The sequence below is a fragment of the Syngnathus scovelli genome, chromosome 14, assembly GCF_024217435.2.
Source record: "Syngnathus scovelli strain Florida chromosome 14, RoL_Ssco_1.2, whole genome shotgun sequence".
Taxonomy (NCBI): Eukaryota; Metazoa; Chordata; class Actinopteri; order Syngnathiformes; family Syngnathidae; genus Syngnathus; species Syngnathus scovelli.
The window spans coordinates 13,757,816-13,773,613 of record NC_090860.1 but is presented as its reverse complement, the minus strand read 5'-3'; the positions used below and the strand labels follow the sequence as shown (position 1 = coordinate 13,773,613).

The window sequence follows — 15,798 nt, the reverse complement described above, 5'->3', positions numbered from 1 at the left end:
CTAACTAATAGAGGGTGAAAAAGCCTTGATCTTCTTTCTCTTTCCTTGGTAGAAAAAAGAAAAAGGTAGATTGCAAAAGCTGGATGGCGACCAGTCTCGGGTGTACGCCGCCTCTCGCCCAAAGGCAGCTGAAATAAGCTCCAGAAGCCTATGTAAAATTGATGGATGGATTTACAAATCCACTAATGGACCATGGATTCTTCAAAAATGAAAAAAAAAGTTGCGTGTGGATGGTCCCAGAACTGCTTTGTGGCATTTTCAGACCAGACAAGAGTGATGTCCTTCGTCTGCTGCATTAATTAGCAGTCATTCAGACAGGAAACCAGAGCCAGGCCTTCAGTTCACTTTCATGTCACATCCCATTTGCAAGTCGAAAGCTCATTTTTCAATATTTACTGTATCACTTCCAGACTCACAATCATCATTACTGTGAATATGCATGAGGAGGGCCATCTACAGCTCTGCTTTTTTTTTTTTTTGGTCAGTGTTGTCACACCACATTAAAAAAAAAAAGCCTTTAAGCAGTAACACGTTTAAACGTAACAATAATGAACCCCAGGGTGAAAGTGTTTTATGATCTAGCAGTGCCGCCGCCACCGCGGACAAAGCAAATAATCGCCCGACACGGAGCAGCAGGTAGTTTCACTTAACCTCTGCTCAGGACCGAGCGCTGACGTAACTGGAAGCACATGGTTGCTCGCACAGCGTATTAGACAAGCCGGAGATGGATTATCCCTATTGCCTGACTCAACCATCAAATATCGTTCGTTACTTTGAGTTGCGAGAATGCAAAACAATGACACAATTATTCCATAGTTGCTACGCCACCTGCCTGGCACAATTTGAAAAGAATCGGTGGAGTACTTACTCACTTAGTAGGTGACATCCCTGGAAACTTCATTAATTGTTCTGCTTGTCACAGTCTCTCTGAAATTCCCATCAACGTTATGAATCGTCCAGACAGCACAGAACATTTACAGTATGATTCATTTTAAAACAACCAAAATATATGACTTTGGATAAACACTCAGGGGAATAATTGATCAATTGAATCGTTAGAACTTTTCCTTTTGTCTGACCCCTTGTTGCTAGGCAGACTATGCGGGGCTCAAACATTTGTGACCCCAATGAAAACATCGGCGTACGCCAGTCTGAGACCACCGAGCGATCCGAAAGGAAAACAACACACTGACAGTGAAGAGAAAGCTGGCAGAAGCAGATCAGAAAGTCAGAAAGACACACACTAACTACATTAGTCCACATTCATTTCCTAATCAAATCACTGCTTTGTTTTGAATATAAAATACAGTGGAATTGCCGTAGTCAATCACAATTGGGTTAGTGAAAAAATGTGACTTCCAAGTTGTAATTTCAAAACAAAAATTTCCAGAACATAATGTCACATGAATTTATTTGTTCCATATCTAGACTGACACCAGTAAAAACCAAAGCAAACCACACCAAAAGGAATCACAACAAAATACAACAAACGAAAATCTATTCATTTAAAAACTTCATTCTATGGTGAACTGAAATGAGTTGTTGACCCTCACAAGTGTCGCTTGTGAAATCAAAAAACATTTCCGCTCATCTCTTATTATTTTCCATTGCTTCTATGTTCATCATCTCAATCTTTTTTTTTTTTTTACTATCACAGGCCCGATTCCTTAATGGAACACACAAAAAAAATAGAAATATTTAATTGGACATCAAGACCACTCGTGTCCCTGATTCATTGCACACATTAGAAAGAAAAAAATGGCCTCTGCACCTAATGCAAATTCACCACTAACTGAGCCCAGTGTAGTTAATTATGCAAGTAAGTGAAAGCACTAAGAAACTCTGAGAGAAAGGTGGTGCCTCTGTGTTCAATACCTGCATATTGAAATGGAGGCTTGCATCTTGTGGTCTGCTGTTTACTGGATGTCTGTGGCCTGTGGCTTTGTCTCACTCTCATTAGTGTGTTTGGTGTTGGCGTGCCGAGCGGCCCTACAGTAAATGCTCCTTATCGCTCGGCCACTCCTGTGGGCACGGCGGCCGCAAAAACCAATGAGAGGATGTCGGATGGATGAGCTGTGCACAGAAAGTGAGCCACGTTCAAGTATCTGTGAGTAAACATATAAGGATGTATGCAGAAAGGTCACGTCCAGTGGCAGGTGACCATTCATCTCACGGACCAGGTTAAGTGCTAGTCCAAACCGAGGGCCGCTATCGGATTCCCCCATGTGGTTCTACTTAGACTGCCAAAGGGGCTCCGGCTACGTATCTGCAAACAGATGTTGTCAGAAAAAAAAAATCACGGCTGGATATGCAGTAGGCTGGATAAACCACATAATGGCACACACCTCATTGCTACCAACTAGTGCCTTGTTGATTCTTTCCGGAACGGCTCCAGACTGATCGTTATTGTTAGGAGATGAATCAACTGGAAAAAGGATCAATGCTTTTCGCATCCGTTTGATGCAGATCAAAATGAGGCTGGAATTATGATTTATGAATAGAAGGCTTCTTTAATGGCCTGAGCAGCGGGAAAGTCTTCCTTCTGTCACACTGATAGTTGAGCGGATTTTTCTATTGATGAGGTCTGACAGGACCACCGTTCCTTCCCATATAGCTCAGGACACTTGATATGTGCGCCCCACCCTTTGAAAAAATAAAAAATAAAGAAAAATCTAGCGCTGTCTCTCTCGCTCGGTCCAGAGTCTCGAGTACCCTAATTTCTCTTTCCAGTCATGGAATATGATAATTTTCTTATTTGCAAGAAATATCAATTGCTCAAGGCAGACACATAATCATTGGGGAGGAAAGGAGAAGCTACCTGTGTAATGTGTTTAACAGGCTAACCCATTTAGCCGCAGGCGCTGTTTGAAAATGAGAAAGTGCTGATGGTCAAAATCAATTTTCCCTGTGTCCAAATTACTCCCTGTCCGGCTTAGAATTTCACCTAAATGGCCAAACCTTAAAACACAGATACTAATTCTATCCTATTAGAGCATGGGCATACGTATAGTTCAACTTATTGCTAATGCTATTTTTGCTGTATTTATTGATGTGCAACCGAGATTCAAGAGCGAAGGAGCACTTTAAATCATTTAAATAAATAAAATAAATGTAACAATTAAAACGAATTAAATAAATGAATAAAATTAACAAAAAAATAAGATAAATAAAACAAATAAAATGAAAAAATTTTAATACTGGCATTAACAAAAATGATGGACACTGCATTAGGAGTACTTTGATAAAGGATGTAGACAAGAGCCAAAGCGGTGTGTGGCCATGTATATTTTTTTTCCTTAAATGAACACTTCCCCAAAGCCTGATTTATGTGATGTCACACTAGCTGATTCAATATGATCTCTCCTGTACTATCAAGTTTAAAACACTGCAAAATAGTCCCTCGCAGTCACTCTTACTTTGTGAGCTGGCTCCTTCTAGTCCAGACAGACCTACATTTTAGCCTCCTTTATAAACTGGAAAGCCTTACGTGTTTTCATTAAAGCATGTAATTATGCTCACTTCCAGGAAACTTTTTGAATGACCGTTAATATATAAACAGCCATTCTGCAATGAGGTAAGCTGGAAACTGAAGGATTCATTTATTTGTCACTCAATGAGATGCCGTTCACTTGTGGGTAAGACAGATATAATCTTATTTTCTTGATTATACACAAATTATATTATGCATGCGTGATATGAAATTCATGTTTCTCTACGTGCTGCGTGTGTTAGACACGGTTTAAGATCTCCTTCTTTGTACTGGTACTAATAAACCGCATGGAGACGTTTAGTCATTCGACATTTCTTCACCATTGTTTTTTTAAGTGGTGTCACAGAAATGACATTCCTAACAGATCATTCATCCAAATAATATTACAGAAGGCTTTATAAGAAAAGAAGAAGACACAAAAGCAATCAGACACAGATGCACAGCATGTGGGAGGGAGCCTTGCATCATAATCTGGGCCCCTATAATGAATCATAAAGCTCGATTTTATTGATGACACGCACAAGAGAAACATTTTTGTTAACATTACCCAAGCTGGGAAGGGCCCCAGGTTGCTGATACATATTTAACACCATTTTGCGTTGACTGGATGGGCGTGAAGAAGGTATATTGTAACCATTTGTGCAGAAAGCGTCCCGGTATTCCCGATATTGACCCTAACGTGCTGACGGGAGGAGGTGCGGAATAAAGTGACACTAATGGAACACTGATGACAAAACAAGGCGAGCACGGGGACCACTTTCTTGCATTTTTAATTCTTAATGCCGTCGCCTCGGGTTTCAATCCGTCTTGTGCCGAGGAGGCCGCTTGGTCACACGGATTAAGATTTCTTTGTGAGGAAACGGTCACGTGATTTACTGTCGGTGGAGAGGCGCTACAGGTGTCATCGCCGGGGAGGGAGGGATAAGATGACCGAGAAGTCGTCTGGACGCTCCTCACCCGCTCCGGAATCTGCTCTATTGTGACTCGAGCGGGAGATCCGAGCGTCACCCTATACTTTGAAAAGACACTTTGATGGCCATGAAATATTAATGTGGGGAATCATAGCCCAAGAGCTGTATCCACATTACACGGGCCATGCAAATTGCTTCAATCAGTGAGCCAAATGAAATCGGATCTGATCAGGTGTATCAATAAGACAACTGTTATCTTTAACGCTATTAATATAGACGAAACCAACCGGGCACAAATTACAGGCAATGATTCTCTTTTTTTTGTTTTGGGGTAATTATTGGCTTTGTTTTAATGTCATTTTATTTTTGCCAAGATATTTTTTTACTACAAGATAAATTCTTAAAGTGTAAAAAGCTCATAAGAACAAATCTTAGAAGAGAGTAGACTGTCATAAAAAGTAAAAAAAATATATATATTTGCGCGTACACTTATTTGTTAGCAGTCAATTCATAGAAAACTGATGGATAGATGTAAATTAATATATTAGTACCTTTACCTTTTTAGATTCTTCTAGGCTAGTTTAAAAAAAATTCTATTCATGACTATGTGGAAAAACATTATCTACAAAAAAAAACCCCACCAGCTCGTCGCGACTGTCCAAGATGTCTGCACACTACCGTGTATTTGTTGAAACATCACACTGGCTGTTCTCTCCCTTGTACATAAACCTTCGCACATTTAAACATTTGATCTGCCAATTCTCTTGGACATAATTGTTCCTGGATAATTTCATTTTTCCCTCCTTTATTTTTTCTTCTTTGACTGTCTCTGTCAGCGTTTCTGTGTGGGCCTAAACTCAGTCCGGCCCAAAATACACTTCTATGGCTCCTCTGAATGGGTCGGGCCTGATAGACCGCAGATGCACAAGCCTAAAAAATATGAAACAGCCCCGCTCAAGCGCCCCCCTGTTCATTCATTAATCCTTGGGGCCCCGTCATACGACTGTGATGCAACGCTGAACTATCTCAAACAGTAGGTGCGGTGAAACATTGGCGGCTCCTTGAGAAAACCTCATTTCATCAGTGCCTGGGGCAAATGGAAAGCGGTTGAGGGGAACCTGTGCCAATCCAAAACTGCCTGCAGACAAAAACCTCTCCTGATCCAGATTCAAAATGGTTCGTGGTGGGTGGTTGCGAGAGAGTAATTCATTAAGTCATAAATAAAAGTGAATGATCAACATGAGCGACTGCCCTACAGCTACATTGATGATCATCATCTTGTCAAACGTTACTACCCATCATCTCCAGAAGCCTATCAGGGAAAGGTGGGTGAGAAGGTACGTGTTTAATTGCAGCAGCATTGTTCAATAAGTTATTTGTCTGCATTCCTCTCCTGCAGTTTCCTTGCTTCACCTCCTGCAGGTGTGTGAGGCCAACTGAAACTTTTTGGGCGGCTGCTCAATGTGTGGGCACACTTTCTTAGACATTCCATTCCTATAACATGTCAACAGGCTGCACAGGCCTGGGCCAAATCACACCATGTTTGTATGTGTGCAGGGGACGTGTGTGCATTTTCAAATATTCCACTTTCTTGACGATTAATATACAGCACTGCTCTGAGGACAGCATGAGTATTGTTTAAATAACCTTTTGCACCACAGTCACTGTGAATTAGCAGAAGAGTAAAATGTAAGAGACATAGGAATTGCTTAAATTAGCCTTCATTCCATTTATATATTTATATTATATTATATATATATATATATATATATATATATATATATATATATATATATATATATATATATATATATATATATATATATATATATATATATATATATATGGATGCATGTGTATACATGCAAGTTTGTGTCACTGTGTGTTTCCGTGTAAACACTGGCAAGCCTTCCTGTGGTGCTGTGCACACAGACATGAAGATATTCTAGTTGAGGTTATGAGGAGGGTGGTGGAGGGGTTGATATGCTGGGGATGAATGAGGCATTTACTTGGGACAGTTATAAATACTCTCCATGCTGGCCACGGGGCAACACTGTTGCACGACTCACTCACACCTTGTATCAGCCGCATGTTTTAGGTGCAGCTGATCAATAGAAAAGATCTGTATTATTATTCAGGTGACATGCAGCAAAGAGACATTATTCAGAGTTAGAAGGTTCTGTTTTCCCATTGGCAACTCAGCTACTTATTGTATATCAGGGCTATAAGAGCAATTTGTTTTTGCTGATTCAATCCGGCCATTAAGCGATTCTTGAAAATGGAAAGCTGTTTGCTGTTTATCAGACTGCAAGTCGGTCTTATTAATGATAGCATTACAGTAATATAGGTGTTTACGATAGGTATGGGGCTTATTTAGAATTAATAAAACATTCGCTTTCCTATGTGTTCAACATAAGTGCTTTTGTTTGTTCTGTTTGGTCTCGTGTGAGCGGAGGACCATTAACTGGAGACCGACATTTTTACCAGTGGTTTGTGAAAGTGTTCCCTGAAATTGACTGGGAATGCACTGACTGATACACAGAGTCTCACTTGTCTTTTTTTTTTTTTTTCTCAAAGGCAATACCCAAAACATATGACTAGCAAACAAGACTTAATCACATTACCTTCACAATATTAAGCACACTGATATGAAGCTCGAGCAGGGGTGTCAAACTAATTTTTGGCGCATCATAATCATAATTTCCCTTGGCGGGCCATTATGACTGTCAGCGGCTTCAGTATAAGCTACACAACAAACTGATAAATAACTAGTTTTAAAATCAGAGACTAGTAATAATAGGAATAAAAATTGCTAGCAATGTCTCTATTTAAGTGAAGACAATTTGTTATTTTCGTAGTGACAAAATCGATGCAAAGTTTGTCTCAGCGGACCATATAAAATGATGTGGCGGCCATATCTGACCCTCAGGCCTTGAGTTTGACACCTACAGTCTATTGCAACATTACTGCTTTATTTAAGGCTATCATAAGGGTATTTATTTAACAAGAACAAAAATCTAATAATAGCAAGATTTTTGACTAATTTTGTACGTATCCAAATTAAAAAAAAAACTAGGGTTGCAATTTGAAAACATTGCGTCATTGTTTATATATATCATGTCAATGCGTCCATCAAACTTCTCGTGTTACAAACACCCGATAGAATGCAGTTCTATCCAAACAATAACCACAAACCATGCTAAAGGAATGTTTATAATGTGGTGAGTGTATTGTCAAATTCCAGCACATCAATTTTGAAACAATATACGTACACACTGCGCCAATTGTACCCATAACGTAATAAATGATAGTCAAGGTAAAGTTGGTTGAGCTCTTAATGAAAAAAGGGAGCTTCTGTCTCTCCAGGGTTGGTGGAACGTTTACAGTTGAGAAAATCCCAAAAAGTCAGCTGAAAGTGTGTTTTTGTGTTTAATTCGATAATGTTCCCCTTGGGTTTCCAGGAGCTCACAGATTGGGCTTAGAGCAGAGGGCTTCAAAAGCAGCTATTTAAAAGTCTTGACTTAACAGGACACTCCAAACAGTCAAACCGCTTCAAACGTCAGCCAAACAAGATCCACATTGTTGAGTCTTTGCTCAAAGTAGCCAGCGCCTGAGCACGGGGCCATAAACAACTCCTAATTGCTTTAATTATCATATAATTTAAAAAAGATGCTTTACGAGCGTGATACTTATACAGTATTTACCTAAGTCAAACGGGGGGAAAAAAAATAAAAATCCAATATGCGCTTCAAAAGCTGTGAGGGTTAGGAAATAAATTTCTTCGAAAGAAAAATGAAGCCTTGTGGGGGGAAAAAAAAAAATGTTGACCTGTGAGTTAAACTTAATGCAATCTCCAGAAAGACTTATAGGTGGTTACTTCTGTTTTTCCAACAGCGCCAACAGAAGATGAACAGAGGAAAACGGTCGACTGTTTCTCAACAGCAGTTTCCTTCCTGCTTGGAGATACGAGTGGTGGCACGGGATAAGAGAGGTGAACAAGTCCAAATTGACAAAGAGGCAGTTTAGGAACATTTGTCAGTCCCTGTTTTCAACTGGCCGGTGTCAGAGGTGAGTAAATAACCCATCTGTGTTCCACTGACCCCTCATCAATTTTCCGTCTCACTTGTGAGTGTTGACACGTTGAGGCCAAAACGTGCTTCTTGCTCCGATTGCACATTGACGATGAATTGGAATTAATATTTGTGCAATTCCGATGCTTGAGTACAATCCGTGGAAGCACTTTGGTGAGCTCCGAAATGTGCGTTTCATTTGCAGCTTGGACCACATCATCGTTTTCACCACTCCTCATTAGAAGTGGGAAGAAATGTTCAAGAGCAAGAAGGGACAAGGGGGAAAGGAAGAAATAAAGATAAATGAGACGGAGGAAATAGAGAGAGACAAAGAGCGAGGATGAATGAGTGAGTGTTTTGGAATACGTGAACCAAATGACATGAATTTGGGCCTGCTCTCTGAAGTGGGCCTCTCCAGTCAAATGAAACGCCCATGAATCCATCCAGTGATGGATGAAGCGTTGTTCTTGCTCAACCCTGACAGATTCTGGGAAAGCATTTCGGTCGGATCTGATTCTGAAAAAGAAGCGAGTGAAAAGCCCGTATGGCATTTACTCTGCAACAAAATCAAAAATCAACTTGAGTGTTTGCTCTTTTAGCTTTCTGACAAATTGACTATACAAAGGCTGTATCTCCTTGGTCAATGAACACATGTGGCTTTTGTGGTACCATCTTCTTTCTGTGACCTCATCAGAGTCACGGTTGAGGTGATACGATCCAGATGGTGATGAGCCGTTGGTAATTCCCTCCTTAACCTGTTATCTACACCTCTCGTCTACGTTATTTCCCCCCAGTCCTTCATCGTCAGATAAGGTCCATCATTGTAGGTATCGTTTTTAATTTTCAAAACAATTGCCAGAGAATAGTCATAGACGAAATCAATCATGTCTGTGATTGATTTGCATGGTGTCAGTTGTCTACCTCGACGGTATAACCTATAGATTATCATTAGATATCTGATTGGTGGCTGGCCCCTTTGACAGACCTTTGACCTCTAATTAACACAAGTTTAGATCCTCGCCTTCTTCTATGAGTTATTAATAGAAGTCTAATCCAAGCAGCAAGGTCGAATCTCTTCGGCCGCTCACACTCTCGTATACAAATACAAACAGGCTAAGATACTCATTGATCTTTGAGCACGGTGTTCATTTCAAATTCCTGTTAGGATCCATCCACCTCATTGATTTCACCATCTCCTTTGATTAGGCACTTGAGGGGAGCATTCCAGTGTTCCGATTGCCTGATCTGGAAGACTTGCCCCAGAGGACCAGTGAGAAAAAGTCAAGGTGGAAAAATGGAGTTGACTTGATCAAAAATCCCCAAGATTTGTGCCACTTAAAGATCAATATTTTAATCTAGGTATTGCAGACACAATCAACACTGAGTCAGAATTTGTTTTGGCTATTATGGAGACAAAACAGCGGCTCTAAGCAGGGCTTTAAATAAAGCAGCCATGGCATCGATGCATTTAAGCCTCGGCTGACTCGAATCAAAGGATTTGCGGGGAGCGCAAAGCTGCAGTGCGTGTACAGCGCAACCATTTCAGACCTGGAGTACAGACACAAAGCTTGTTTGGAACCACAACACAGATCAAATGCAACAACTGGAACGGCTCGGAGACCACAGACCCTGATTCCATGGCGGCGATTCAGAAAAAAAAAAAAGGTCCCGGGAACTCCTGCCTGCCTGCCTGCGTCAACAAAGTGACACATCTCTGTCCTCGTTCATTTGAGAGAGCGACAGAGGAAGAGAGAAAACAGACTTATGTCACACTTGGACCTCAATGTTTAATGAAGGCCTTGCTCGGGCTTGTTCTGCTCCTGCTCCGTCTTCTCCTCTGGGGGATAAAGCAGCAGTTGAAGTAGTAGCCCACCCTTGGGGTTGAAAGCTTGTATTCCATCCAAGCCTTAAAGCTGTTTTCAGTCAAAACATTGTCAGCGTGCCCAAACATGTCAGAGGAAGTTATTTGTAACAAGAGGGATAGAGAACTATCCTTTAGATCCGTCGTCAAACTCTAGAGGGAATGGTGCGGCTCGCTGGTCACACATCTCTCTCAGCCAATCAGAGCGAGGCAAGGAAAAATAAATGAAACGCAGTTATTGAATGAACACCACACGCTGGCGGTTTCATCATCCTGTGGGACGCCGACACTCTTTCTGGTTTTCTCACGTACTGTTTTCTTTCCTTCCTTTTTCACCACACATATAAAGCATCATTTGAGTTAGACTTTTACAACCAATTAATGGCGTTATATATCGGGTTACTCTAGATCAGGGGTGTCAAAGTCATTTTTGTCGCAAGCTGCATAGTTTCTTTATGGCCATTATGACCGTCAAGGCCTTGCAGGATAGGCTACATAACAAACTGATGAAGGAGTAGCGACTAAAAACCGTTCAAATACTTTAAAAAGGTGTTGGAAATTGCTAGCAATATCTGTAGTTTTTAAAAGTGAAGACAATTTGCAATTTTAATCATGAAGTCGGGCCACATAAAATGATGTGGCGGGCCGTATCTGGCCCCCGGGCTTTATGTTTGACACCAATGCTGTATAATATTGTTTACAATGAAAATGACTGCTTTGCACCATTTATCTGATTCCTCATCAACGTGTAAAAGGTTCTTTGTGCACAATAACACGTCATCCCATAAATCTTTTTTTAAAATTGCGCGCATTAACTTTGTTGTCACCTCAAGCATTCACTTACTGGCAAAACTCCCAACTAGCGCACGGAGCGTTAAAAGGAACTTAAATAAAAGATCAGAGGCAAGACGGCCAAAAACATTTAAAGTCATTCATCAAAGGTGGAACAGCTGTTACAAAACGCCAGGCGTGACAAAGGCTTGGCTGGAGAAGCATCACACAAAAATGACTCACGCTTTTCCAGATTTGTCAGTTGGGTTTTGATTGCATTGCCTCCTCCCTCAGCAAGAATGTCGCAGCCTTTACAACACGCAAGGTCGAGATTTATTGCTACTGAGGAATTGATGAGCACCAACGGAGTCCCGGATGAAGTCCAACTCAAAGCATCTCACGAGAACTGTTGCCACTTTGACCAATCTCTAATTCTTTTTCTATTAACACATTTGTATCAGCAAGAACGTGGTTGTGCGAGAAAGAAATGAAATCATCAGTGTGGTTGTGTCGTTTGAGTTTTGCCAGGTAGAAAATACGAAACGTCTGATGTTGAACTGTAATTAAACTAATTTAACCCAGTTAAATGTGCTGGAGCCTGTGGTTGACGGAATATAAAGAGAAGAGTCACAGCCCCATCCACAACTCCAGACATATTTTTCAACGCAAGAGTTTTGACCTAGATGTGTATACACGCACACACACACACACACGCACGAGCTCGGTGGGTAATCGCGGCTACATGGGTGTCAGAGGGGCGCCACTGTGGTCGGCCTGGGCTGTCTGGGAGCATAAAGTGGCCTTCTCATGGTTCCGTATTTGCCTGGGTGGTCTGCTGAATCTGCTGCAGCTACTGTAGGTGTGTGTGTGTGTGTGTGTATACACAAGGATGGACAGACACTCATCCTGCCTGGGTGAGATGGGCGAGTGTGTGTGGCAGTGCCCACACATGGAGTGGCATAAGTATCGCTCTTTCAAACACACACAAAATATTTTGACAGGGATGAGCAGATATTGGCAAAAATGAGGGCAAAACACACTTTTGCCAGCTAATACGATTTCATCAGTGTCAGTGGTATCGAAAAAGCACTCTGTCCGTCCTTGTATCTGTCTCGCTAGTCTATTTTGGTTTCCCAAAATATTTTCGAAAGAGCGGCTTTTAAATGTCTGTCGCTCGCTGTTTGAAAGTAACTTTGTCAGCTGAAAAGAAGCATTCAGCGGGATGAATCAAAGCGGTTGACCATGTGAAATGCTCCTCTATTTTAGAAGGAAGGCCACCTCCTACCACAGATTAAAATACACGTATGTACCTTTAAGCCAGTAAGTACTTGTTACTTTAATCATCAGAGGTTGTGTTGAAAAGATTTAAACCATTACCTGGGTAAAGTGTTTCGAAGGACTTTTGGTTCCCGCAGTAAAATTTGTGTTTAAATATGACCTGTCTGTATATTGTATTTTTAATTTGACATTAATCTTAGTTTAGTCTTGAATGGACTATTTATTTATTTGTTGTACTGTCATTTGATATTTGATTAGAAGGGCTGACAGAAATGTTAGTAATTTGTATAACAATAGTTTGACTTTATTTGCTCACTGTTAACTTAACCCACTGAAGATTTTAATTTAGCAGTTTTCCTTCTTTCTTCAGCACAGCGTTATGGGCACAACATTTATTATTGATTAGCCTATTTCCAAACGGCCTTATTGAGTGCTTGAGTCAGTGCTTTGGACTAAGAAGCAAAGCACCATCAGCCGCCATCACTCACTGATGATTGGTATTAACGCTGAGTTGATAGGCAAGTAAATTGAGCTACCAAAGATGTTAATTTTTTTAATTTATTTTTTTAAAGTAGAGGCATTTACAGTTCCTTGCATCAATATTGTGCAAATTAAAGTGTTCTAAAATTGTTTCTAATTCACACTTACTCACTTCTGGTTTTAGATTTTGAAGGAACTTGAATTTCACGCAGGTAGCAATATTAACAAAGAATAAATCCAATAATAAATCCAATAAATATGAATATTTATATATTTATGTTTGTCTTTATGAGTTAATTGGAAGCACAAATCAAGGATTTATTTTGTTTCTTTACCGACAAATGCCTTCAGTGGTTGTGAGTTCATATTGCATTAATTAGGGTTGTCCAGTTATTGAATAAAGGTTTGAAGTGGCAGCTTGGGATGCCAGAGCCACCCCAAACATACCACTTTTGGGGGCAGAGGGAGCGGCGTACAAGATGTGGAAGCCATGCGGGTAACCTACGCTGAATACCACAGGCGGGCACAAACATACACTCGCATACAAACACAAGCGCACACAAACCATTCTCTCCTCCAAAGCAATCATTATACCCATCCTGCCCACAGCTTGAGTCGTCAGGTCCTGAGAACATACTTAGTTGTGGTTTAAGGAGCACTTACATGCACTCAGCACTCCCTGCCCAAGAATATGCAGTTTGGGGGGGGTCATCTTTTACGAACTTCCTGTGATCATCCATCAGCCTGCTGAAAAGAAAAGCTGTGCCCGGTGGCCGCAGCGTCTAACCTCAAGAAGAGTCTAATGCAAGCAGACATTTTTTTTTTGCCAACTCCTTGGCCATCACGGCAGTGACACTGTCTATTATTAAAGCTCCACTGGGTTTAATATTTCATGGTGGTGACATATTTTAGACTCAAAATGACAGCAATGCAGAGAGATCCAATGAGCTCCAAGGATTTGATTTGATTCCCATGGGTTGGGTTCCGATTTCCCCAACTTTGAGTGTGTTTTCTACGCTAGTCATTTGGTTTCGCAGGTTTAGGAAAGGCGCGACTGAAGATGCCGTGATAGGGCGGGGCTCTATTTTTGTCCGGGTGACGCTTGGCAGCTTTTGGGTTTCAAGTCTTCATATTATCTTTGGGAGGGACCTGACCAGCCTAGGGAGCAAGTCATGTTACCAACTTTTATTTCTATAAATTGTTCATTCCATAAAAAAAAAAAGTGATGAAGGAAGCTCTTGTATACTGTAAAAGTGTCCTGCATCCTCTTTTTTTTTTTTTCTTGGAACTGCACCCAACTGAAAAGGCATTTAGCAAAGTCATCCTACACACGTTGAGCTTCCTGGTCAACAAACTTTGCTGTGGCCGCACTTTAATGACCTTTCCCCCCCCTTGGTAGACATCGTTAACTTCTCGTTATGACAAATGAGGAGGTGTTGCACGTTTGAAAGGTCACTCCGCTGCTCTTTCGGCGGCACGCCACTCGCTCCAACTCAAAACACATGTTCTCATGGTGTGTAACCCCGAAAGGTGTTAACTCTCAGAGTTCACAACCTCATTTAAAGTCGTCTGCGAGAGCCTCGGCTCGGTCGAGCTGAGTCATGCGCAACGACGACGACTCTTGTTGGCTCGGGCTACTTTTTGCGAGAGAGACAGCTGTTTTTCTTGAGTTCAGATAAACACAACCTCTGGGTGAAGGATGACATTGATACTATGCAACCATGCGTCAGATTAGGAGGTGGGGGCATGCACAGTTAATGTTAAGCGTGGACTAGAGTCACATGTTCTTTATTTTGGTATTGGGCTTTTCCCAGGCTTTGTACGATTCAAGTATGTTTTTAGACTCTTAATATGCAAATTAACATCCTGGTCCGTTTGAGGTGTGCCACATAATTGTCTCCGATTCTGTAGAACAGCTAATTTCCTTGGCAGATGACGCCGTGGAAGATTCCATATATTTATTCGATACACAATTGTGTAATCACCGTAGAAGCTTGCACGAGTTGGCTTTATCAAATTGGTCAAAACAAATCCCGTGATTAGTTTGGAGTTCACTATTTTTTATCACTTTCCGTGCCCCCGAAGCAGAAAAAAAAACATCCCATGCTTACACGGCGGCATGCGTACACATTGATAAACATTCCACAGACTGTGGTGGAAACTGAATTTGGGATTGAAAAAAAAGCTGCTCTGTGTGTTTTTGTCAGCCAGGAGGAATGCATGTAAAGCAGTGTGGCCCGGCGGGCCTTTTAAGATGGAACACCACTGGAGGGCACTGCTTCGTCTCAGTTTACACAGGGTGCTCTTTGTTGTTGTTGCTTTTGCTACACACACGGGAGGGAAGCTTAGCAGGGGCAAAGTTAGGTCACCTTGCTTGTGTATCATATCATACATCAGGGCTTATGCAAGCATCAAACTTGTTTTAAAATCTGATGAGGTTACAGAGTTTATTGCTTTTTTTTAATTTTTATTGCCAGATTTCATTTGTTTGGATTGTTTTGACTTTTTGTGCACACAATCACAACAAATATTAATATCTAAGAATGTGTCTAATTAAGAGTTGGTCTAATATAACTTTGTTTGTTGGCCCTCCTAATTGTCCTATTGTCATATTTAACATACAATAAGATCGAAAAGAGGCCAAAATAATGAATGCATATAGTGAGCGCAGCATTGCTATAAGCAGTATTTACCTTAAAGAAGGTGAATGGCAGCGTGAAATACTTGAATTTGCTAAGAGGAAAAAATAACAACATACAAATGCCACACAGCATGAAGCTTCCTCCTGCAACCATGTTTTTCTACTTCCCTTTTTCCCTTCCTTGGGCAATCTGAAGGAGGTTTGTCTACGTTGGAATGCTACTGGCTTTCACATAAAACAGTCTGGCATCAACACCTTCGCATATGGGCCTCCAAGCTAAAAATGTGTAATATATT

The 15,798-nt window shown here is 41.0% G+C and overlaps 1 long non-coding RNA gene across 1 annotated transcript in view; it reads right to left on the bottom strand.

Annotated features, from left to right (window-relative positions):
* Positions 1 to 1,899: 1,899 nt before the first annotated feature.
* LOC125980932 (uncharacterized) overlaps positions 1,900 to 15,798 on the bottom strand; it is a 35,585-nt gene continuing 21,686 nt past the window's right edge. Inside the window, exons 2-3 of the long non-coding RNA XR_007485825.1 lie at positions 2,178 to 2,266; positions 1,900 to 2,073 (exon numbers count right to left, since the gene is read on the bottom strand). This is a non-coding gene — a long non-coding RNA (uncharacterized lncRNA). The remainder of the gene's footprint in view (positions 2,074 to 2,177; positions 2,267 to 15,798) is intronic.